Source organism: Bidens hawaiensis, unplaced genomic scaffold, assembly GCF_021521415.1.
Source record: "Bidens hawaiensis isolate Kalapana, Puna unplaced genomic scaffold, B.hawaiensis_p1.1 tig00012615_1, whole genome shotgun sequence".
In the NCBI taxonomy this organism is placed as follows: Eukaryota; Viridiplantae; Streptophyta; class Magnoliopsida; order Asterales; family Asteraceae; genus Bidens; species Bidens hawaiensis.
This window is the reverse complement of record NW_027492038.1, coordinates 50,161-76,324: the sequence shown is the minus strand read 5'-3', so window position 1 is coordinate 76,324 and position 26,164 is coordinate 50,161. Positions and strand designations below refer to the sequence as shown.

Below are 26,164 nucleotides of genomic sequence, written 5' to 3'. Positions count from 1 at the left end.
AGCAAACGCATCCTTAACAGTAGGAAGTTCTTTAATTAATAAACTAGTCCTAACAGACTCATACCCACTATCAAGTCCCAATAAAAATTGCATCAATTTTATTAGATGGTTAAAGTCATTAAACTGTCTTGAAGCATTACAGGTACAAATAGGAAGTTGTAAAATCTGATCTAACTATTTTCACATAACATTCAACTTGTGATAATATTCACTCACGGGTTGATTGTTTTGACTAAACATGTTAATTTTTTGACACAAGTTGAAAACAACAGACCCATCGACTTTGTCATGTGTCTCTTTAAGTTCTTTCCAAATATCTGAAGCTAAACTAGAATAAACTAGTCCTAAGTATAACTCTTCAGACACAGAATTTAACAACCAAGTAAGAACCACATAATTACATCTATCCCATTGTCTAGCAAGTACTTGATCAGTAGTAGATTTAACACATGAACCATCAATAAACCCTATTTTATTTTTAACTTGTAAAGCAAGATTCATTGCATTAGACCACACTTTATAGTTCTCAGTTCCTTTTAGTTTTATACTAACAATTGTAAGACTACTGGAATCACTAGCACGAAGATATAGAGGATCACTTGCCTCTAGCTTACTAATAAGAGTATTATTATTATCATCACTCATGTTGTTAAACACTTAAATCATGAAAGAATGATTCAAAACACAAGTACAAAAGATATAAAATGCCTAATTCACCACACAAGACCAAGCTATAAATCCTCTGGTATCAACCTAATTATATGCCTACCAATTAATATATGTGACAAGAAAATAAAGATCAAGGAAAGATCTCACCTGGGGGCGCCCAAGTTAGGGTACTCCTTCCAGAGGTCAAGATTGTAACCTTCACTTAGGGTTACAGATCTTGACAGAAAACAAGAGTTCACGGCTGGAATTCACCACAAGAAAAGCACACAGGCACGAACAGAACCTTCAAGATCGTTGAGAACACTAATCCCAAAATATTAGGGTTTCGATTCTAGAAACCCTAAATTTGCAATTAACTCCAAACACGGTAGAATCCCAAGATGACGAACAATCAGGGCTTTGATACCATGTTAAAACAGATATCAGAATTACGCGTTTAGTATTCACCAATTAAAGCTTGAACAATACAGCAGAAGATCAAAAATTGTTGAATACACAAGATCTCAACTATCTAACAGATTATCGGCTCAAAACAACAATGAACCTAACCCTAGATCTCACAAGCGTGTTTTATTAAAAAAGAGAGAAAACTGCGGGTGTTAAGAGAGAATAACCCTAACACTTCGTTTTATATCGCTTCACACCAAAATGAGAGTATCAATTTTAGAATGATATCTCAAGTCTTTAAAGGAAGACCGGCCTATGGCCCAATAGCAGCCCATCAATAATCCAGCTAGCCCATCCTTAGCAGACATCCAGCCCATCTCAATTTATACCAAAAAAATAAACAACGAAACATTAGTGTTTATTAACTATAACAAAATGAAAAAGGATATTGAATTGTAAATAATAGAAAATAACATATTACCATGTATATTTTCATCAGTGAGCATTAATTTATTTGACTTTTTATTAAAAATGATAGCACAATTATTAATAAAATTTAATAGTTGAGTCGATAAATCTAACATAGTAAGCATTGTTTCTTCATAGTTAGTGAACCAGTGGATTTCACGTTCATATGTCGGACAGGTATAAAAAACACAATAACAATATAAAAGTTTTAAAACAATATATAACAAATTAATGAATTACAAAGTACAAACAAAATACTAAAGTACTTTAACCGTATGAGTAGATATGAAGTTTTAAATAACAAAATATGCTACATGAAATAGTTTAACAAATCAATAAATTAGATTTAGAAAGAAAAAATATATCGCAAACTGATACACCGATGATTCGGTACGCTGATTCAACCAACCATGCCTTAACAAGCCACTCCAAATGAAAACGATTTAAGAGTGCCAACCATGCCAGTTAGTCAGTTACACAGACAGCGTTGGGTTTGTGAAGGCTTGGGCTCAGTTAGTGCTCGGTTTTTATTTAATGACATGTTTTGGTTTTAATGAAGATCGAAGACACGAGAGGTCTTTGGACCGACTACATATCTTTTTATTAGGGTCCATTTAGGTCTTTTCTTGTTCCATAAGCTACACATACTTGACTAGTCTCTCTATATAATTGTTGTATTTGTAATCTCTCATCATGAGAGTAAAGATGACAAAACCGTAATATGTTTTTATTACAACTAAAAGACATAAGTAAGCTTAAACTGAAACATGTAAATCATTGCATCCCGTGTTCATTTAAATCCACAATTTGATTGCGTGAGTAAGTTTTTGCATAACCAAAATCCTAACATACAATTACACTCTATTCTTGTCCTAAAGACACCACATAACACCAAACTTACTAAAAACAATAAAAAGAAAAACATGAATAATGCATGTTCACAGTTTTGATGAAAGTAATTATCCATAACTTCTAAAATCATACCACAATTCATTTAGGGTAGTTATATTCAAACACCACATCTCTAACGTGTTAACTTTATATGGCTCGTACAAGGGTTATACGAATGACTAACAAATGTACAGAGGGGACTTAATGACAACTTTTTTAGTCTATACGGGTCGTATAGCCTTCCTTGGCTCATACAGGCTCGCATGCCACATGTGACTCCATACGACTCGTATAGACATAGATTCCTGACAAACTCCAGCACAAATTGACATGATTCTAAACCTATACGAGTCGTATAAATGCATCTGGTTTCCGAATAGCCCATGCCTTCATATAATTCACCTTTTATATAGGTTTATATGATTCTAAACTAAAGTTTTAGGGCTTTTAATCGGAAGGAGGATACGAACCAATTGATGTAAAACTTAGTTCAAAATGGTTATCCAAACGGCTTGATTTTTGTCAATTGTAAGCTCAAACACCCGAATTAAAGCATTGTTTTGTCGTTTTAAAACGTCGTTTTGAACTAAGTTTTATATTAATCGACTCGTATGCTCCTTTTGATCAAAAGCTATAAAAGATTAGTTTGAAATTCGAACACCTAAATCTTCAAGCCCCAAATCTGGTTACATTTAACCATTTTAGCCCTGTTTGTGGTGCGCACATATGATGTATATATGTGTGAACCCTCGGGTGGGCAAAAGTGAAATTGCACTAATTTTGACGTTATTTTACTAATCTCGTGAAAATAACGTTAAAAGTGACGGACGGTTAATCAGGCATCATGTAGTGGCGTTGATAGCCGAAAGACAAGGGTACATGCACCGATCAGCCGGTGTCCCGATGATTGAGTGCTATGTGCCTTATGTCCAAGGCTTGATGCAAAACTACTATCGAGCCGGGGGTCTCACCGAAAGCAGCCTCTCTATCCTTATAGGGTAGAGGTAAGGCTGTCTACATCTTACCCTCCTCAGACCCTACCATAGTTTTGCTATTGGTAGGATATACTGAGTACGACGATGATGAAGGTTAGGTGTTGTGTATGTGGTGTAGTGGGTCCCACTTTCACCCAGCATTTTGGCTGCCTGCACCAGAACTTTCTCCTTCACACAGTACACACACCCTCTCTATTATCCTATCTCAAACCATCAAAATTTCACCCAATTCCACAACTCTCTCTCTCTCTCTCTAGAACACACACACTCCCTCCCAATAAAACCCATGTTTCTTTTTTGACATCAGACAAGTGTCTCATCTTGTTTCAGAAAATTAATTAAACCCAGATATGAAAGATCAGTTTTGTGTGGTCAAACACTCATCTTCTGTTCAAGAAAATTAAGGGTAAAGTTTGAATCTTGAATCTTCAAATCTTGATTTCATGGCTGGGAGTAATCAAATCAACGTGAATGAAGCGAAGGTATTATTATTATTATTATTACTACTATGTGATCTGTATACTGTCTGTCATGTTGTTCCTAAAATGGTTAAATAATTTTCTTTATTTTTTTGGGGGTTTTGTTGGATTATTTCGCCAAATTTTGCTTCTTTTTGTTTGATTTGGGGATAAAAATTCTGGGTTTTTTGTTCTTAAAGATTTATACTTTTTTTGAGCATTTTTCTTTAGTTTTCAAGAAGCAAACTTACAATTTGTTTTGTGACAGAAAGTTTGTGTTTTTACCTTTGATTTGGGAAGAGCATGGCCTAAAAAAAAAGTTTTTTTAAATATTTTATTTTTGGTTTTCAAAAATCAAATTTCCCATTATCTTGTACCCTTTTATGCTAATTTCTTTGATTTGTGACGGCAAACTTGTGTTTTTACCTTTGATTTGGGAAGAACATGACAAAAGAAAAGGTTCACTTTTTTAAACATTTTTTTTTGTTTTTAAAAATCAAATTTACATTTTCTTGTACCTTTTTATGCTAATTTCTGTGATTTATGACAGCAAATTTGTGTTTTTTCTTGAATTAAACTGTGTGCTTGGATTTGGTAGCAACATGGCAAAGAAAGTTTTAATTTTTTTTTTCTTGTGGTTTTTTTTGATAAATTCACTTTATCTTTTGTTGGGATTTCTTTTCTTTCAGTTTGGTGCTAAAATTTTTTTTTTATTTTTTTTGTTACATTTTATTTCTGTTTTCAAGAATCAAATTTCCCTTATATGTATAAATTTGTTTTCTTGGATTTGAAAGAAAAAAAATAAAAAAGTTAAACCTTTTTAATTTTTTTCAGTTTCTTAACAATAAAATAAATAAATTAACTCCCATTTTTTTATCTTAAAATTAACTAAAATCTTTATTTTTTATTTTTGTTCAGGCCTGAAACTCTGAAATTATTAGATTAATAATTTCTTGTTAATATTATTTCCATCAAAGTTTGTGCTTCTTTATCCATATTATTTGATCAATCTAGCAATGCCAGATGTTAAAAATAATTATCCAAAACACTATTTAAATTTTTATTATTTTTTTAATTTTTTTTTCTTAACAGAAAGTAGTCCCATTTCACACATGGATCTTAATATCCCACTTTAAGTTAGCCTACAATATGCTCCGGCGACCGGACGGCACCTTTAACCGCGAACTCGCTGAGTTTCTCGACCGAAAAGTAGCCGCAAACACCGTCCCGGTCGACGGCGTCTACTCATTCGACGTGGTCGACCGGTCCACCGGCCTCCTCAACCGAATATACCGTTGCGAAAAAATTCCGGCGAGATTCCGGCCACCGGAATCTTGGAGCTCGAGAACCCGCTCAGCACGACCGAAGTCATCCCGGTGATCATTTTCTTCCACGGCGGGAGCTTCACGCATTCGTCGGCGAATAGCGCGATCTACGACATGTTTTGCCGGAGGCTAACGAGCTTGGTCAACGGGGTCGTGGTCTCGGTCAACTACCGTCGGTCGCCGGAGTATCGGTACCCGTGTTGTTATGAAGATGGGTGGGAAACCCTAAAATGGGTTCATTCAAGATCATGGCTTGTGAGCGGAAAAGATAAAAAAGTTCATGTTTTTCTGGCGGGCGATAGTTCTGGTGGGAATATCGCGCACCACGTGGCGGTGAGGGCCGCGGAGGCCGGGGTTGAGGTTCTAGGGAACATATTATTCGGTGGAGAAGAGAGAAAAATCAGTGAAAAAAACCTCGACGGGAAATATTTCGTCAGGATTCAAGATAGGGATTGGTATTGGAGGGCATTTTTGCCAGAGGGTGAAAATAGGGATCATCCAGCATGTAATATATTTGGGCCACGTGGCAAAGATCTAAGAGGGGTTAAGTTTCCTAAAAGTTTAGTGGTGGTGGCTGGATTGGATGTTGTACAAGATTGGCAATTGGCATATGTTAAAGGGTTAGAGGATGCAAGGCAAGAAGTGAAGTTGTTGTTCTTGAAAAAGGCTACTATTGGGTTCTATTTCTTGCCAAATAATGAGCATTTCTACACTTTAATGGATGTGATCAAAAGCTTTGTGACTTGTGACCTCATAGAGTCATAGACCATGAAAAAAAAAGAAAAAAAAAGTTAACTTGAAGCCATACATAACACAAGCTTTTGACATTTTTACTACTACTAGTATTATTATCACTACTATTATTAGTTTCCTTTGTTTATTTGTCCTTTTCTTCTTGTGTAGTTATATATGAATTTTTGTGTACTTTATTTGGGGGGAGGTAGGTAAGTGTTTATCTTGTGGCGGGCCGCGGGAGAGGGTTCTCTCGTGCGCAAGGGTAAAACGGTAATTTCACAAAAAGGGATGTGTAGGTATACGGGAAACCGTTGTGGTTAATTTGATCAAACTATGGCTGAAACCGTGTTTAGTAGAGCGTGGATGCTTGGTTTGAAGGGTCTGTGGTGACGAGGGTAAGATGGTAATTTTACATGAGTTATCAGGGTTTAGAGACGGAGGCGTGGGAAGCTAACTTGAGAAGAGCATGGATATGGATGTTTGAAAGGAGGAAAGCATTCATGGGTGTGTTTTAGTGGTGTTAAAAACCTTGTAATGTTGCTATTGTTGTTCTTATTAGTATACTTTGATCTAGTATAAGTATATATAATGGTCTGTTTGGTTACGAACAATGAAAGTGTCAACCTTTGTTTTTAGTCTCTTTTGGTATATATTCTCTTAGTTTTCTTGATTTTGGAATGTATTGCCTTTTGGTAATGATGGTGTTTGTTTAACTTGCCACACAGATCCATTATGAAGAATGAATGCATGTATATATATGTTTAGCGTATTAGCGAATGCATAAGTTTGTTTCCGTAAAGAAAAAAAATGCACTGGCTTATGTTTTCGTGCTCTTTCATTTGTCCGGATAAAAAATGAAGAAACATGAATAGAACCTCATTCTTGGTTGTTTCGCTTGATTACGACTTCTATGCGTAAAACTTTATTTGGAAGCTTTTGAAGAGTATGTCTTAAAGAAGTCGCAAAAGATAGCCATATAACATATGCAACTTTTGTTGCTTGATAATCGATAACTTTATGTAATTATTTTAGCTATTATGAATAGAACTAAAAATATCACTCACTTTTTTCATTATAACGTTGGACTAACGTTTCTTGTATGTTTATGTACATGCTTTTGTAAAAAATTCACATTAAGACTTATAATCTTAGCGGTATATTGAATATATCTAACAATATATTCTACGAAACTCATTACTTAGGCAAGTACGCAAATCCCTCATTAAGAGTCAAGACTAAGACGTATAGTCGTATATATTAAGGATCTTGTTAGCGAAAACAACTTTTTAGTAGAGGTGGGCAAATAAACCAGTTAACCGAGCCGACCTGAAAATCGAACCGATACCGAACCGGATTGAAACCGATTATATAGAAACCGGTTTGTAATTTTCTCCACCAAAACCGGTTAACCGAACTAAAACCGGCCAAAACCAGACAAAACCCGGTCAGAAGTCTGACCCGAACCGAAACCGATCATAAACCGGTTTTGACTTTTGTTGACCAAACCGAACCGGTACGGGCACCTCTACTTTTTAGGTATAAAAATGTTTGTCTAAGAAAAGTTGTATATGAAACGATTGTTGATTGTGTAAGTGTGGTGTTTGTGGACCATTACAAATTGGAATAAAGGCATAGAGGAAAAAAAAGAGAATTTGAGAAGAGAAATGATTGGGCAAATGAGGACAAGTCTAAATCATGCATTTCCTTTTCTCTATTATTTCTCTCTTTTGTTATTGTTTTGTGATTGATTTTTCTATTCATGGGGATTGTTTTGGAATTTGGGATAATTGCAACTAACAATGGGAGCAAGATTTGGTTTTGTGTCAATTCCAAAGAGAAATCAAAGTTCTTCCCACTTGTGGTTGGGAGCTTTGGGTGTAACCTAGGCTAGGGGCCACTTTTGGAAATCACAATACACACCCCTCGCCTTTTTTTCCCCTCTCGTTTTTGTAAGTGTAAAATGATGTGAGCACTTTTTTTTCACCTAGCTTCCTAACTTTTGTTTTAGCATCTTTTATATGAGTTATTAAATTAGAGCGAGTTTGGCTAAGCTATTTAACTTTAAAAATGTTTTTGATAAAAATGCTTATTTACTTATAGTTTTTTTAAAAGTAGTTTTTTAAAAAAAGTATTCAGATTAGTTTTTGTGGTTAGAAAAACCAAAAAGTAGGTATCATAAACAAAAAGGGTAATCTTATATATTTATTAATTTCACGGATAATGGAATGGTGCGTATTTTTGTAGTTTGATATTTCAAAAGCAAAAAACAAAACAAAAAAACTTGAATTTCTTGCTTCTGAAAACTACCTCTTTAACACACAACAAAAAAAATCTGGAAGTGCTTTTACGATACCCAACATGATTATTTGCTTATTTGCTTTTGAAAAAATAAAAAAGAAAATAAGCAAATTTGAAAAGCTCAGCCAAACACGCCCTAATATTTTGCTAATAAACTTATATTCCATTGTTGTTGATATTAAAAAAAATTAAGTCATCCATAGTATTGATATTGGTAATGCGTGAGCATGATAGACAACACTAGTTTGATCTTTAGTTAGCAGGTATTGTTGTGGTTTTATATGTTTATCACTATTGAGTTCTTACGATTGATTAATACATGAAAATCTGGTGTATTCAAACTCCTAGTTTCAATGTTATAGGATGACGTAAATTTCTACTAAGTTTAATGACCTAATTGAAAATGACAATTAGAATGATATGTAAATTGGTATAACAAAATGAAATAAGATAAAATATAAAAAAGTGAAAATACATGATTATACCGGTTTGTTGAATAGTTACATTTAATACTTTCAATATGCAGATGACTTGCGATGAAATTATTAAATCGGTTATGGTTCCTCTCTTGTTCTATATGGTAGTTTCCATAGTCAAGTTGTGATCGACCATGGTTGTTGGATTCATATTTTGGCGTGATCGGTTGGTTGTCCTTTCATGCATCCATTATGTGCCTTCTATTGTTGAAGAATAATATTGTCTTACGGCTAGATGGACGCTCTACGGGGCACCATGCAACAATAATGATTCCTATTTTAAGCTGGTTTAATTGTTTTAAAACACAAGGTTGGTTCTTTTTTCGAACATATGGTTTGATTCTAGGCGCCTACCGGAACTTTCCTACATTTTCTTGAGCTGAGGTGCATTGTCAATTAACAACGTTAAATTTCACGAAACAGAAATGTGTGAAGTATAATTGGCGTTTGTAACATTTGCTATTTCTCAAACTTGATAACCCGAACCGTTTTAAAATTTTGATTTTCATGAAAGATTATTTTTTTTATTGTGATATTTTATCATTGATTTGCATTTGTTAAGTTACAACCTCGAATTCAACGCTATATTATTATTATTATTGAATCATAAATAATTCATTTCAAGTTATTAATATGATTTTCATATGTGCAAATACTTGAATATATGTTATTTCATTGTTTATATGGGTAATCGCTAATGTGACATGTTGAATCGGGTATATCTAGATTAATATTTTAACATGTTACATAAATAATTATAATCATCTTAAATTAATTTTTTATCCTAAGCAATGTTGTAAAAGTCGTTAGGTGGTCCTAGGCAGTCGACTGGGGAGTTGCGAGTACTCGGGAGTAGTCAGGGACTACTCGGAAAATATCTAAGGAGTACTCGGCCGAGGCGGGGAGTAATCGGGGAGTACTCGGCCGCCTACTCGGGAGTTTTACAACATTGATCCTAAGTATTTTATTTGACATCTTTTATTAAAAGAAAATCATTTTCCTCGCATATTCAAACACAACTCTCTCCCAAGGCTTTCTACTCAACCCCCTTCTAATCACAACTATAAATACCCCATTATTTTTATCTTATATCCTTGGCTCATTCTTCTTCTTCTTCACCCTCTAATAATAATTCTTCCATTGGAGTTTTTAGCTTCTATATGCGTGTGTTTGTTCATCTCAAGATCACAAGGTAAACATAAAGTTTTGTTCTTGTTCATGTTTTCTTATCTTTGTTCTTATTTTTTTCTTTTTTTCTTATTGTTGTAATGGTTCTAAGACCAGAACTTAATTATGTATATGATCCCACCTAATCTATACACTATGGTGTATAGGGTGGAGGAGACAAATAACATAAGATTGCAAGATCCTTAATGGTCACACCTTAACAAGTTCTTACATTCTTGAAGATTATATTTGTCTTATTTATTTTGATTCAAAAGCCATTAGTATTTAGATGATACATAGCCAAATATATTGTATTTATCATACCATAAGTGGTTCATACTTTTCTTTATCAAAATCTATTCCAAAGCATCAAAAACATTGTTGTTTACAATGTTTCAGATTTGACAGCAGAATTGTTCGACAAAGGTTAAGCAATAACTTGGTCATAATAAACTGGAACGATGCAAGACTAAATCCTATCATTAACTTTATTGAGTTACGATTCTAACGACTATTTATTTGTATTTTTATTCTTTCGTATGACTTCACAATCGTTATTTTAAAATTAGCGTGTTGTACCCTCTGTGAAGATCGACTAGTTTAGCATATCTCGGGTCCAAATATGGGCAAACATTCTAAAGAAAAGTTTTTCCTTACATATTAATTTATTTTACTGGAGATTTTTATAATTTTAAAGAAATTATTGAGTTTTTAAACATTTATGCAATCGGTGACAGAAATCTATCCAAAACTAATTTCTTTTTTTTTTTTCTCTTTTCAACTTCTAGTTGTGTTATATATTTCTTTAACCTTTATTTAGCCAAAACATTATAAAGAAGCCTTAATTACTTGGATTTAGGGATTACTTGTTAAAGCTGACCCAAGCTTAACCAAAGACCCGATCTTTTTTATTCACCAATCAAAGTGAGTAATCGCACTCCTTGTTTTACTATTTTACGTTTTGGGGGCTTTATGCCTACACAACTTTATTATTTGTTTATTATACAAGTATGTACTCAACACAATTTTCACTATTTGCGTAGTTGTGATATTGCTCGATTAGTTGCTAAATGTTATATGGCTATGTGTTTACAGTTTTTATGGTTGGTTGGTATCTCATCCTCATCTTCATAATATGATCATACGCCGTCCGAGTAAACAAGTTCAAATCTAGCGGCATGTTGAAAAGACAATTTTATTTTATGTTATGCTAGTTAATGTAATGTACATTATCGCAAGGAATTGTCATTTTTATCATTATATATATCTCAAATTGTGATCACTTGCTCAATATTATGTTGACAAAATATATCTATTTTTACGTATATTTCAGGTAGCTATTGGGATGAAGTGAAGTTTTGAAGACTTAGTTCAGACCTTAGGATTTAATAAAAAAAAGAATAATTTGTTAGTTTGAGTTTGATGTAATGTTTTGAATTATTTTGTTTTATGAAACTCTTGTGTACAGGGCCGTCTTCGAAAATTTAAATACCTCGGTCGAACCGAAATAAAAAGGCCCATAGGCCGTAACGAATAACGAAATGCGTAAGCTAACATTTATAAACGGCGACTAATGTTATAACAATAATCATATGGATTAGTAGGTGTACGGATGTGTTAGTGATGGAAACTAGGTATTTCGCCATCTCAGATGACAGAATATAACAATTAATCACGTTTTAATGTTTTCAAACTAGTTAAGTTAGTAAAAAAAATACTATATATGATCATCATCTCTTAATTTATAAAGACACAATAATTAATTACGAGTCAACTAGTTCCAAATATCATCTATTTTAACGTGAATTTATATGTATATACATATCATGAATCTATGCTATTATTTCCTTATAAATAAAGTATAAGGGTTAGTTATATTAATTGTAAAACTTAAAGGTTAAAAGTGTTTTGTTTTAATTTATATTGAAATAAGTCAGGAACCATTCTTGTCATATGTCAAAACTTGATTTGAAACACGTTCTGCACCTACGTCTCCTTCCGTCTCCGACTCTAATATTCTGATCAATGAACTTATTTTTCCGGCGAGTGTTAAACACCAAAATTAAAGACCAAATCGACCAATTGACAGTGTCGTTTGACTCGGGATCTTTTACCGATCTTTGGCCCCCTAAAATTACGTGCCTCAGACGAAGGTCCAGCTCGCACACCCTTCGTGCCGGCCCTGTTTGTGTACAATGATTTGAATGAATAAATTAGAAATTGACACGTATTATTTTTAGTGTCGTTTGAACTATGATATACATATTTGATATAAGGCTAAATATATATAAATCCCTTGTATATTTAATATAATATTTTATTAGTTTTCGTTTGGTTTTTATTATAATTTGTACATTACTAATTCATTTGAATATTTTAGGTTCCGCGTTACAATCATGTCGAAAAGAGGGCGAAAATAAGCAAAACGAGAGAAGGCCCGTCGCGTGGTACTTTGGGCTCAGTTTTCTAGAATCTTCTACAAATATTAAGGGGATGTTTGGTAGAGGGATTTGATTGGGGAGAAATGGAATTAGAAATATTTCTTTTGTTTGTTTTCCACTTTTCATTTCTATTTCTCTTTCAATTTCTCTAAAACTAGAGAATTCCATTTCTCTTTAAAACAAAGAGAAATCCATTTCTCAGCAGCCTTCTCATAGCTTGTCACCACCTCGTCTCCGGCCACCACCCCGTCTCCGGCCACCACCTCGTCTCCGGCCGCCACCTCGTCTCCAAGTCTGCAACCACCACCCCGTCTCCGCCGTTCGCAGTGAACACAGAGATGGTAACCGGTTGTAGGTTGCAGGTGGTACGGGTGAACGGAGATTAGGGTTTCAAGTGGTGGTTCGTGGTAGGTTAGGGTTTTCAGATGGTCGGGTGATTGTGGTCGCAGGTGGGTGACAGTGGTGGTGGAAATCGGCGGTGGTCGCAGGTGGCTTCTGATTATCATCATCATCATCGCCACCACAACCACCACCACAAAATCTCCAAAGAGGCAGTGATGACAGATCTGAGCCTCCTTTTTCTATATCTTATGTTCCAAAAATTTGAATCTTTTTAATTTCTTGTGTACTGTGGTTGAAGAAGGGGATTTGGTGGCGGCAGCCGGTGGTGGTGGGCTGTGGTGGTGGAGGTGGGTTGGGTATGGTAGAGTTCTCTGTTTATTTTCTCGTGTACCAAACAAGAGAAATGATTCTCATTCTCCATACCAATTCTCTTTCTCTACAATTCCATTTCCATTTATATTTTCTCTCCTTTTCCATTCTCTGTACCAAACACCCCCTAAGTCCATAGGCTAAGATTTCTAGAATCTTCTACAACTATTAAATTTATGGGCTCAGATTTCCAGAATCTTCTACTAATTTTAAGTTTATGGGCCTTGAAAGTCTATATAAACACCCATAAACTTAACCCTAATCATAACCTAAAGAGCCATACGATTTGGAGAGCTCAAGAGGAGATCTTTTGGAGGTTTTGAAGGCTTGGAATCATACGGTGGCGAGCATATTGATCAAGAACGAAGACCACGGGTTTTATCGCCTTTAATCTTTCGTTTATTTTATTTTGCACCATGAATTCCTTTATTATTGTTTTGTTTTATTTTATGATGTTAGGCTAAACATTATAGACTGCCTAGGCTTATGATGAATACTTTGACGTTGTGTTTTGATTTGGGATTTATTTAGCTTTATGGTTTTATGATTTAGTAAAAGGTTTAATTATATTAAATTGATGCGTATGGATATTTAGGATTGTTTGATTAATTATTATTATTCCATAGTTGCCTTGATTATTATTTGTCATTATGATAGGTTGCTATTAGGTCATCTACTTTATGTTTTTGACTATTTTATGATTGATTCGCGATTAGATCATAGGAATAATAATTATTAATTAATTAAACCTAAGTGTACTGCTGACCTAAATCTGTAAAGTGCTAGGTTATTGATACATCTTTATTATTTGATCTTGCTAGATTTAGTTCTTCGTAGGGAGTCCGTCTAGGTTTGATTATTTAATTATTGTCTATTGAATCAATTAAATATTTTAAACTGCCTTTGATTTCTGCGCTGTAAGGTAGGATTTTGTATAAAGGAACTAAGTCATAAACAATTAGGTGACCGTAAGGAAACTTGATTTTTGATACTGGTGTGCATTAAAACTTATAAAATGCCTAATTCACCACACAAGACCAAGCTATAAATCCTCTGGTATCAACCTAATTATATGCCTACAAATTAATATATGTGACAAGAAAATAAAGATCAAGGAAAGATCTCACCGGGGGGCGCCCAAGTTAGGGTACTCCTTCCAGAGGTCAAGATTGTAACCTTCACTTAGGGTTACAGATCTTGACAGAAAACAAGAGTTCACGGCTGGAATTCACCACAAGAAAAGCACACAGGCACGAACAGAACCTTCAAGATCGTTGAGAACACTAATCCCAAAATATTAGGGTTTCGATTCTAGAAACCCTAAATTTGCAATTAACTCCAAACACGGTAGAATCCCAAGATGACGAACAATCAGGGCTTTGATACCATGTTAAAACAGATATCAGAATTACGCGTTTAGTATTCACCAATTAAAGCTTGAACAATACAGCAGAAGATCAAAAATTGTTGAATACACAAGATCTCAACTATCTAACAGATTATCGGCTCAAAACAACAATGAACCTAACCCTAGATCTCACAAGCGTGTTTTATTAAAAAAGAGAGAAAACTGCGGGTGTTAAGAGAGAATAACCCTAACACTTCGTTTTATATCGCGTCACACCAAAATGAGAGTATCAATTTTAGAATGATATCTCAAGTCTTTAAAGGAAGACCGGCCTATGGCCCAATAGCAGCCCATCAATAATCCAGCTAGCCCATCCTTAGCAGACATCCAGCCCATCTCAATTTATACCAAAAAAATAAACAACGAAACATTAGTGTTTATTAACTATAACAAAATGAAAAAGGATATTGAATTGTAAATAATAGAAAATAACATATTACCATGTATATTTTCATCAGTGAGCATTAATTTATTTGACTTTTTATTAAAAATGATAGCACAATTATTAATAAAATTTAATAGTTGAGTCGATAAATCTAACATAGTAAGCATTGTTTCTTCATAGTTAGTGAACCAGTGGATTTCACGTTCATATGTCGGACAGGTATAAAAAACACAATAACAATATAAAAGTTTTAAAACAATATATAACAAATTAATGAATTACAAAGTACAAACAAAATACTAAAGTACTTTAACCGTATGAGTAGATATGAAGTTTTAAATAACAAAATATGCTACATGAAATAGTTTAACAAATCAATAAATTAGATTTAGAAAGAAAAAATATATCGCAAACTGATACACCGATGATTCGGTACGCTGATTCAACCAACCATGCCTTAACAAGCCACTCCAAATGAAAACGATTTAAGAGTGCCAACCATGCCAGTTAGTCAGTTACACAGACAGCGTTGGGTTTGTGAAGGCTTGGGCTCAGTTAGTGCTCGGTTTTTATTTAATGACATGTTTTGGTTTTAATGAAGATCAAAGACACGAGAGGTCTTTGGACCGACTACATATCTTTTTATTAGGGTCCATTTAGGTCTTTTCTTGTTCCATAAGCTACACATACTTGACTAGTCTCTCTATATAATTGTTGTATTTGTAATCTCTCATCATGAGAGTAAAGATGACAAAACCGTAATATGTTTTTATTACAACTAAAAGACATAAGTAAGCTTAAACTGAAACATGTAAATCATTGCATCCCGTGTTCATTTAAATCCACAATTTGATTGCGTGAGTAAGTTTTTGCATAACCAAAATCCTAACATACAATTACACTCTATTCTTGTCCTAAAGACACCACATAACACCAAACTTACTAAAAACAATAAAAAGAAAAACATGAATAATGCATGTTCACAGTTTTGATGAAAGTAATTATCCATAACTTCTAAAATCATACCACAATTCATTTAGGGTAGTTATATTCAAACACCACATCTCTAACGTGTTAACTTTATATGGCTCGTACAAGGGTTATACGAATGACTAACAAATGTACAGAGGGGACTTAATGACAACTTTTTTAGTCTATACGGGTCGTATAGCCTTCCTTGGCTCATACAGGCTCGCATGCCACATGTGACTCCATACGACTCGTATAGACATAGATTCCTGACAAACTCCAGCACAAATTGACATGATTCTAAACCTATACGAGTCGTATAAATGCATCTGGTTTCCGAATAGCCCATGCCTTCATATAATTCACCTTTTATATAGGTTTATATGATTCTAAACTAAAGTTTTAGGGCTTTTAATCGGAAGGAGGATACGAACCAATTGATGTAAAACTTAGTTCAAAATGGTTATCCAAACGGCTTGATTTTTGTCAATTGTAAGCTCAAACACCCGAATTAAAGCATTGTTTTGTCGTTTTAAAACGTCGTTTTGAACTAAGTTTTATATTAATCGACTCGTATGCTCCTTTTGATCAAAAGCTATAAAAGATTAGTTTGAAATTCGAACACCTAAATCTTCAAGCCCCAAATCTGGTTACATTTAACCATTTTAGCCCTGTTTGTGGTGCGCACATATGATGTATATATGTGTGAACCCTCGGGTGGGCAAAAGTGAAATTGCACTAATTTTGAAGAGTATGTCTTAAAGAAGTCGCAAAAGATAGCGATATAACATATGCAACTTTTGTTGCTTGATAATCGATAACTTTATGTAATTATTTTAGCTATTATGAATAGAACTAAAAATATCACTCACTTTTTTCATTATAACGTTGGACTAACGTTTCTTGTATGTTTATGTACATGCTTTTGTAAAAAAATCACATTAAGACTTATAATCTTAGCGGTATATTGAATATATCTAACAATATATTCTACGAAACTCATTACTTAGGCAAGTACGCAAATCCCTCATTAAGAGTCAAGACTAAGACGTATAGTCGTATATATTAAGGATCTTGTTAGCGAAAACAACTTTTTAGTAGAGGTGGGCAAATAAACCAGTTAACCGAGCCGACCTGAAAATCGAACCGATACCGAACCGGATTGAAACCGATTATATAGAAACCGGTTTGTAATTTTCTCCACCAAAACCGGTTAACCGAACTAAAACCGGCCAAAACCAGACAAAACCCGGTCAGAAGTCTGACCCGAACCGAAACCGATCATAAACCGGTTTTGACTTTTGTTGACCAAACCGAACCGGTACGGGCACCTCTACTTTTTAGGTATAAAAATGTTTGTCTAAGAAAAGTTGTATATGAAACGATTGTTGATTGTGTAAGTGTGGTGTTTGTGGACCATTACAAATTGGAATAAAGGCATAGAGGAAAAAAAAGAGAATTTGAGAAGAGAAATGATTGGGCAAATGAGGACAAGTCTAAATCATGCATTTCCTTTTCTCTATTATTTCTCTCTTTTGTTATTGTTTTGTGATTGATTTTTCTATTCGTGGGGATTGTTTTGGAATTTGGGATAATTGCAACTAACAATGGGAGCAAGATTTGGTTTTGTGTCAATTCCAAAGGGAAATCAAAGTTCTTCCCACTTGTGGTTGGGAGCTTTGGGTGTAACCTAGGCTAGGGGCCACTTTTGGAAATCACAATACACACCCCTCACCTTTTTTTCCCCTCTCGTTTTTGTAAGTGTAAAATGATGTGAGCACTTTTTTTTCACCTAGCTTCCTAACTTTTGTTTTAGCATCTTTTATATGGGTTATTAAATTAGAGGGAGTTTGGCTAAGCTATTTAACTTTAAAAATGTTTTTGATAAAAGTGCTTATTTACTTATAGTTTTTTTAAAAGTAGTTTTTTAAAAAAAGTATTCAGATTAGTTTTTGTGGTTAGAAAAACCAAAAAGTAGGTATCATAACCAAAAAGGGCAATCTTATATATTTATTAATTTTACGGATAATGGAATGGTGCGTATTTTTGTAGTTTGATATTTCAAAAGCAAAAAACAAAACAAAAAAACTTGAATTTCTTGCTTCTGAAAACTATCTCTTTAACACACAACAAAAAAAATCTGGAAGTGCTTTACGATGCCCAACATGATTATTTGCTTATTTGCTTTTGAAAAAATAAAAAAGAAAATAAGCAAATTTGAAAAGCTCAGCCAAACACGCCCTAATATTTTGCTAATAAAATTATATTCCATTGTTGTTGATATTAAAAAAAATTAAGTCATCCATAGTATTGATATTGGTAATGCGTGAGCATGATAGACAACACTAGTTTGATCTTTAGTTAGCAGGTATTGATGTGGTTTTATATGTTTATCAGTATTGAGTTCTTACGATTGATTAATACATGAAAATCTGGTGTATTCAAACTCCTAGTTTTAATGTTATAGGATGACGTAAATTTCTAGGTTTCTAAGTTTAATGACCTAATTGAAAATGACAATTAGAATGATACGTAAATTGGTATAACAAAATGAAATAAGATAAAATATAAAAAAGTGAAAATACATGATTATACCGGTTTGTTGAATAGTTACATTTAATACTTTCAATATGCAGATGACTTGCGATGAAATTATTAAATCGGTTATGGTTCCTCTCTTGTTCTATATGGTAGTTTCCATAGTCAAGTTGTGATCGACCATGGTTGTTGGATTCATATTTTGGCGTGATCGGTTGGTTGTCCTTTCATGCATCCATTATGTGCCTTCTATTGTTGAAGAATAATATTGTCTTACGGCTAGATGGACGCTCTACGGGGCACCATGCAACAATAATGATTCCTATTTTAAGCTGGTTTAATTGTTTTAAAACACAAGGTTGGTTCTTTTTTCGAACATATGGTTTGATTCTAGGCGCCTACCGGAACTTTCCTACATTTTCTTGAGCTGAGGTGCATTGTCAATTAACAACGTTAAATTTCACGAAACAGAAATGTGTGAAGTATAATTGGCGTTTGTAACATTTGCTATTTCTCAAACTTGATAACCCGAACCGTTTTAAAATTTTGATTTTCATGAAAGATTATTTTTTTTATTGTGATATTTTATCATTGATTTGCATTTGTTAAGTTACAACCTCGAATTCAACGCTATATTATTATTATTATTGAATCATAAATAATTCATTTCAAGTTATTAATATGATTTTCATATGTGCAAATACTTGAATATATGTTATTTCATTGTTTATATGGGTAATCGCTAATGTGACATGTTGAATCGGGTATATCTAGATTAATATTTTAACATGTTACATAAATAATTATAATCATCTTAAATTAATTTTTTATCCTAAGCAATGTTGTAAAAGTCGTTAGGTGGTCCTAGGCAGTCGACTGGGGAGTTGCGAGTACTCGGGAGTAGTCAGGGACTACTCGGAAAATATCTAAGGAGTACACGGCCGAGGCGGGGAGTACTCGATCTAGGCGGGGAGTAATCGGGGAGTACTCGGCCGCCTACTCGGGAGTTTTACAACATTGATCCTAAGTATTTTATTTGACATCTTTTATTAAAAGAAAATCATTTTTCTGGCATATTCAAACACAACTTTCTCTCCCAAGGCTTTCTACTCAACCCCCTTCTAATCACAACTATAAATACCCCATTATTTTTATCTTATATCCTTGGCTCATTCTTCTTCTTCTTCACCCTCTAATAATAATTCTTCCATTGGAGTTTTTAGCTTATATATGCGTGTGTTTGTTCATCTCAAGATCACAAGGTAAACATAGAGTTTTGTTCTTGTTCATGTTTTCTTATCTTTGTTCTTATTTTTTTCTTTTTTTCTTATTGTTGTAATGGTTCTAAGACCATAACTTAATTATGTATATGATCCCACCTAATCTATACACTATGGTGTATAGGGTGGAGGAGACAAATAACATAAGATTGCAAGATCCATAATGGTTACACCTTAACAAGTTCTTACATTCTTGAAGATTATACTTGTCTTATTTATTTTGATTCAAAAGCCATTAGTATTTAGATGATACATAGCCAAATATATTGTATTTATCATACCATAAGTGGTTCATACTTTTCTTTATCAAAATCTATTCCAAAGCATCAAAAACATTGTTGTTTACAATGTTTCAGATTTGACAGCAGAATTGTTCGACAAAGGTTAAGCAATAACTTGGTCATAATAAACTGGAACGATGCAAGACTAAATCCTATCATTAACTTTATTGAGTTACGATTCTAACGACTATTTATTTGTATTTTTATTCTTTCGTATGACTTCACAATCGTTATTTTAAAATTAGCGTGTTGTACCCTCTGTGAAGATCGACTAGTTTAGCATATCTCGGGTCCAAATATGGGCAAACATTCTAAAGAAAAGTTTTTATAATTTTAAAGAAATTATTGAGTTTTTAAACATTTATGCAATCGGTGACAGAAATCTGTCCAAAACTAATTTCTTTTTTTTTTTCTCTTTTCAACTTCTAGTTGTGTTATATATTTCTTTAACCTTTATTTAGCCAAAACATTATAAAGAAGCCTTAATTACTTGGATTTAGGGATTACTTGTTAAGGCTCACCCAAGCTTAACCAAAGACCCGATCTTTTTATTCACCAATCAAAGTGAGTAATCGCACTCCTTGTTTTACTATTTTACGTTTTGGGGGCTTTATGCCTACACAACTTTATTATTTGTTTATTATACAAGTATGTACTCAACACAATTTTCACTATTTGCGTAGTTGTGATATTGCTCGATTAGTTGCTAAATGTTATATGGCTATGTGTTTACAGTTTTTATGGTTGGTTGGTATCTCATCCTCATATTCATAATATGATCATACGCCGTCCGAGTAAACAAGTTCAAATCTAGCGGCATGTTGAAAAGACAATTTTATTTTATGTTATGCTAGTTAATGTAATGTACATTATCGCAAGGAATTGTCATTTTTATCATTATATATATCTCAAATTGTGATCACTTGCTCAATATTATGTTGACAAAATATATCTATTTTTACGTATATTTCAGGTAGCTATTGGGATGAAGTGAAGTTTTGAAGACTTAGTTCAGACCTTAGGATTTAATAAAAAAAAGAATAATTTGTTAGTTTGAGTTTGATGTAATGTTTTGAATTATTTTGTTTTATGAAACTCTTGTGTACAGGGCCGTCTTCGAAAATTTAAATACCTCGGTCGAACCGAAATAAAAAGGCCCATAGGCCGTAACGAATAACGAAATGCGTAAGCTAACATTTATAAACGACGACTAATGTTATAACAATAATCATATGGATTAGTAGGTGTACGGATGTGTTAGTGATGGAAACTAGGTATTTCGCCATCTCAGATGACAGAATATGACAATTAATCACATTTTAATGTTTTCAAACTAGTTAAGTTAGTAAAAAAAATACTATATATGATCATCATCTCTTAATTTATAAAGACACAGTAATTAATTACGAGTCAACTAGTTCCAAATATCATCTATTTTAACGTGAATTTATATGTATATACATATCATGAATCTATGCTATTATTTCCTTATAAATAAAGTATAAGGGTTAGTTATATTAATTGTAAAACTTAAAGGTTAAAAGTGTTTTGTTTTAATTTATATTGAAATAAGTCAGGAACCATTCTTTTCATATGTCAAAACTTGATTTGAAACACGTTATGCACCTACGTCTCCTTCCGTCTCCGACTCTAATATTCTGATCAATGAACTTATTTTTCCGGCGAGTGTTAAACACCAAAATTAAAGACCAAATCGACCAATTGACAGTGTCGTTTGACTCGGGATCTTTTACCGATCTTTGGCCCCCTAAAATTACGTGCCTCGGACGAAGGTCCGGCTCGCACACCCCTCGTGCCGGCCCTGTTTGTGTACAATGATTTGAATGAATAAATTAGAAATTGACACGTATTATTTTTAGTGTCGTTTGAACTATGATATACATATTTGATATAAGGCTAAATATATATAAATCCCTTGTATATTTAATATAATATTTTATTAGTTTTCGTTTGGTTTTATTATAATTTGTACATTACTAATTCATTTGAATATTTTAGGTTCCGCGTTACAATCATGTCGAAAAGAGGGCGAAAATAAACAAAACGGGAGAAGGCCCGTCGCGTGGTACTTTGGGCTCAGTTTTCTAGAATCTTCTACAAATATTAAGTCCATAGGCTAAGATTTCTAGAATCTTCTACAAGTATTAAATTTATGGGCTCAGATTTCCAAAATCTTCTACTAATTTTAAGTTTATGGGCCTTGAAAGTCTATATAAACACCCATAAACTTAACCCTAATCATAACCTGAAGAGCCATACGATTTGGAGAGCTCAAGAGGAGATCTTTTGGAGGTTTTGAAGGCTGGAATCATACGGTGGCGAGCATATTGATCAAGAACGAAGACCACGGGTTTTATCGCCTTTAATCTTTCGTTTCTTTTATTTTGCACCATGAATTCCTTTATTATTGTTTTGTTTTATTTTATGATGTTAGGCTAAACATTATAGACTGCCTAGGCTTATGATGAACCTACTTTGACGTCGTGTTTTGATTTGGGATTTATTTAGCTTTATGGTTTTATGATTTAGTAAAAGGTTTAATTATACTAAATTGATGCGTATGGATATTTAGGATTGTTTGATTAATTATTATTATTCCATAGTTGCCTTGATTATTGTTTGTCATTATGATAGGTTGCTATTAGGTCATCTACTTTATGTTTTTGACTATTTTATGATTGATTCGCGATTAGATCATAGGAATAATAATTATTAATTAATTAAACCTAAGTGTACTGCTGACCTAAATCTGTAAAGTGCTAGGTTATTGATACATCTTTATTATTTGATCTTGCTAGATTTAGTTCTTCGTAAGGAGTCCGTCTAGGTTTGATTATTTAATTATTGTCTATTGAATCAATTAAATATTTTAAACTGCCTTTGATTTCCGCGCTGTAAGGTAGGATTTTGTATAAAGGAACTAAGTCATAAATAATTAGGTGACCGTAAGGAAACTTGATTTTTGATACTGGTGTGCGTTAAAACTTATTAGAAACCCATAGGTGTCTCTTGAGAAGGGTCATGGGTCCTGTTTGGGTTTTCTCTTAGGTGTCTATTATACGATCCCAGTCCATAACTAAATATTTTCCCGATTAATTAACAACCGAAATTCAGGGGATTCTAGCCTAGGTAGTTATCTCATCATCATCTGAATTAACTCCAAGTTGTAAGTTTAGTTGTCTTTAGTTTTCTTAATTAGTTTAAATTAGTTTAAAATTACTTTATTAGTAAAACCTCCCCCCCCCCTACACAAATAATAAATAAATAGTCGTGTCTGTAGTTGAGTCTAATTAAGCTAGTATACGTAATTAAAAGAGTCTCGTGGGTTCGATATCCGGACTTACTTAGCTGTACTAGAGTCGATCGGTTCACTTGCCAGTTAGTAGTTTAGTTAAGTTTAAGAGTCTATAATTTATTACTCAGTGTCTAGATTAACGTAATTTTAGTTAATAATTATTAAGACTACTTTTAGCACATCAATATTGTTGCCCCTCGGCATGTTACGTCGTTAGGTTGGGGTGTGACAGCGTTGACCCAACCGAGTTGACTAAATCCGTAATATAAACTTACGACGATTTCTATCATTATGTTCTCTAAATATATTTTAGACATTGCACTTCATGTCTAATGCATCTAATGATTGGGATCATGACACTTGATCTAAAGTGTAGTGATAATTATCATTTTCATAATTAGGAAAAGATGTTTTAGTTGGATGTATTATTTTCTACATTTACTTTTTACTTTATGTAAGATGTCAATTTTTCTTTCTAATTTCTATAAATTGTTTGTAGCTTCTAAATAGAAGGAATTAAATTAGTTGAACATGATATAATCTGTTTAAATACGTAAATTCTTAAAAGACCAATGAAACAAACACGCTTTGAACATAGTATGAGTATACTTTTGAGGTTTTCTCTCTCGTTTGCTTTAACAAGTACATCAAAACCGAAAGAGTTCTTGTCATTACAACGTGAGGGTTTGATCATTGGAGTTAATATCAAATCCCTACCCAAGTTACACAAAATTAGGTGTTTAGGAACACATCTTCCAATATAATTCGTGTATACACATTTCACATAGTACATGTATTATAGCCCAAGCATGAGTTTTGCGACTAATTTGGCAACCGTTCAACTTACAAGCCTACTAATAAGGGTGTTGAATGAATGCGTTCTTGATCACTAAAGCTTATGCTACTGATTATGGTCCACTATATATTATGTTTGTGTATTTACTTATTTTAATAATAGTCTTTATCGCTTTTGCTTTTGATACATTAAATTTCTTGTTCCTCGTGGATGTGCATTTTCTTAACAGGGTTCAATGGGTCATGCATAATAATTTTTACAAAGCATTGCTTTCAATAGGATCGGTTTTGCTATCTAAAAGGAAGTTTCGGTGCGATACAGGTTATTGCTCATTTACCTGCCACTTTATTGTAATAATTTGAAGCTTAATTGAAATGTAAGTTTACTTCAAACGGAATGCACTCCCCTGAGTATATAAAAGAAAGCAACAATATATAAAAGCATGTCAATTAGAAGTTAGAACTAGTTCAGTAAGCTAACTTATCCCTTATGCGTCTAATGGTCCACTGCATATAATGGTCGTCGATTGGTCGATACTCGAGCAGAAACATCTCCTAGATTGGTAGTTACTTCTTACCGATTCAAACCAAATATAAAAACCTTAAAAATTGCAAATATAAAACAAAACATGTTTCATTTTTATGTGCCTAAAATTTATGAAGCTCTGAACAACCAATCACAAGACTCTTTCAACCATGAACCATCACAATCTCACTATGGTGACATTACAAACGTTATGATTATGTTGCCGATGCTAAAGGAGCTTTCTTGGGCCATAATTGGCCCATTGTCTTAATTATTGGCACTTATTATTAATTTTGTAATTTAAGATTTGGAAATTTGGGCTTTTAAGTTTTAATAATATAAAGTAATATTGTATTTTTGGTACTCATACGTCATTATATTCTGTCGTTTTTAATGAGTTACCGACACAATTTGACTTATTCAATTAACTTTTGAAAACTTTGTCTAGACTCTAGACTATTGGCTCAAATTCATTTTCTCAACTTATTTCTAGTTTTTGTTTTCTTTTCAAATTAAATTTTCATCCATAACTAGTTATTGATTATTATCTAGGGATGATTAAACGGGTCTTACCTGTTAAAACCTACTCAAACCTGACTTGGACTCGATTAATGATAAAGCCTTGACCTGTGAACCGACCCTGTTGTTACTACTTAGGCCGGGTCCTAGACCAGGTTTCTCAGACCTAGACCCGCATGTTAGCGTAGGTCCTAATTAAAAACCACTTGGACCCGCATGCCTTAACCCATATGTTGGTATTAGAACCCGTTAACTACAAGGACTAGACCCGACTTCTTTTACCTTTCAAATATATTTGCGTGTACGCAATTCGATAGTTAGTAGGGGTGATGTATTGTGCAATGGCGCCTATATACTCGATAGTAGTTAGGGGAGATTTTCATAAAATCAAGCAAGATATGACCGTAATTTTTTGCTATTAAAACCAAGTTGATAATTGACTTAAAATACAAAAGATGGCAAGATATGACCATGATCTTCTCCTATCAAAACTAGGTTGTATAATTGACTTAAAATACAAATAGTTTTCGCCGATCTTAAACATATGAGCCCCAACTGTGTAATAATCAGCTAGTTATTAATTAACAAAACTATTTACGCTTAACTTCATCGTTTTGGGCCATTTTTTTTCTATGACCTAATATTTTCAAACTCAAATGACAAGAACAAGAAAACCGAAAAAACAGAAACCAAATGGTTTTTAAATATTAAAAAACCCAATTTTCTGTTTTTGATTCGGTTTTAGCTCAAAGCTGACCCAAACCGAATTTATTTTATTTTATTTCGTGTTTTGTTTACAAAAAACAATAACCTTTTCATGATATTATTTATAGATTAAAGGTACATCAAGAAACTGTCTGCATGTAAGGCAAGGTCAAATATAAAGATTCCAATGGTACTCACTTTAGATGCCATTCAAAATGGTCCCATAATTAAAAAATTAAAAAATTAAAAAATTAAAACTTATATAAAAAATAATTACCGTGTTGGTAGGGTCAAGTCAAACAATTAACCAAGTCTTGTGTATGTCATGTTCCGTAGTACTTTTTAGATCAAAAACCAGACCTATTGATATCAAATCCACACACAATTCATGTTTCAATCAAACCTAGCCACTACACTAGCC

The 26,164-nt window shown here is 33.4% G+C and overlaps 1 pseudogene across 1 annotated transcript; it reads left to right on the top strand.

Annotated features, from left to right (window-relative positions):
• Positions 1 to 3,847: 3,847 nt before the first annotated feature.
• Positions 3,848 to 6,053, top strand: LOC143541590 (gibberellin receptor GID1B-like; annotated as a pseudogene). Its single transcript, XR_013136778.1, has 2 exons — positions 3,848 to 3,892; positions 4,961 to 6,053. The product of XR_013136778.1 is annotated as a gibberellin receptor GID1B-like (transcript).
• Positions 6,054 to 26,164: the final 20,111 nt, after the last annotated feature.